The sequence below is a fragment of the Mustela nivalis genome (assembly GCF_964662115.1).
Source record: "Mustela nivalis genome assembly, chromosome: 4".
NCBI classification, from domain to species: Eukaryota; Metazoa; Chordata; class Mammalia; order Carnivora; family Mustelidae; genus Mustela; species Mustela nivalis.
Genome location: NC_139023.1, coordinates 30,607,652 through 30,607,964, shown reverse-complemented (window position 1 = coordinate 30,607,964; position 313 = coordinate 30,607,652).

Below are 313 nucleotides of genomic sequence, written 5' to 3'. Positions count from 1 at the left end.
AGAGAGATCAACCAACAGTGAGAAATATGGGAAGAGTATTGGAGACTTGAGCAGTGAAGGAGTGGTGTGATATAATCATCTCGCAAGTTGTGAAAACAAGTTCAGTAGGATAATGTCGTAGGATTCAAAAGGCAGAACTGTGGAGCCATTTAAGATATAGTAATATTAAAATGAAACAAGTGGGCTTCCCTCTCATCACATGTGATTGTTTAGAAAGTAAACGGTAAGGTTACTGAGGACATAGGAAATAAAGAAATTTGAATAATGAACCATGGCATCTAAACCTAGAAAGAAGCTTTGAAAAGTGATGAGT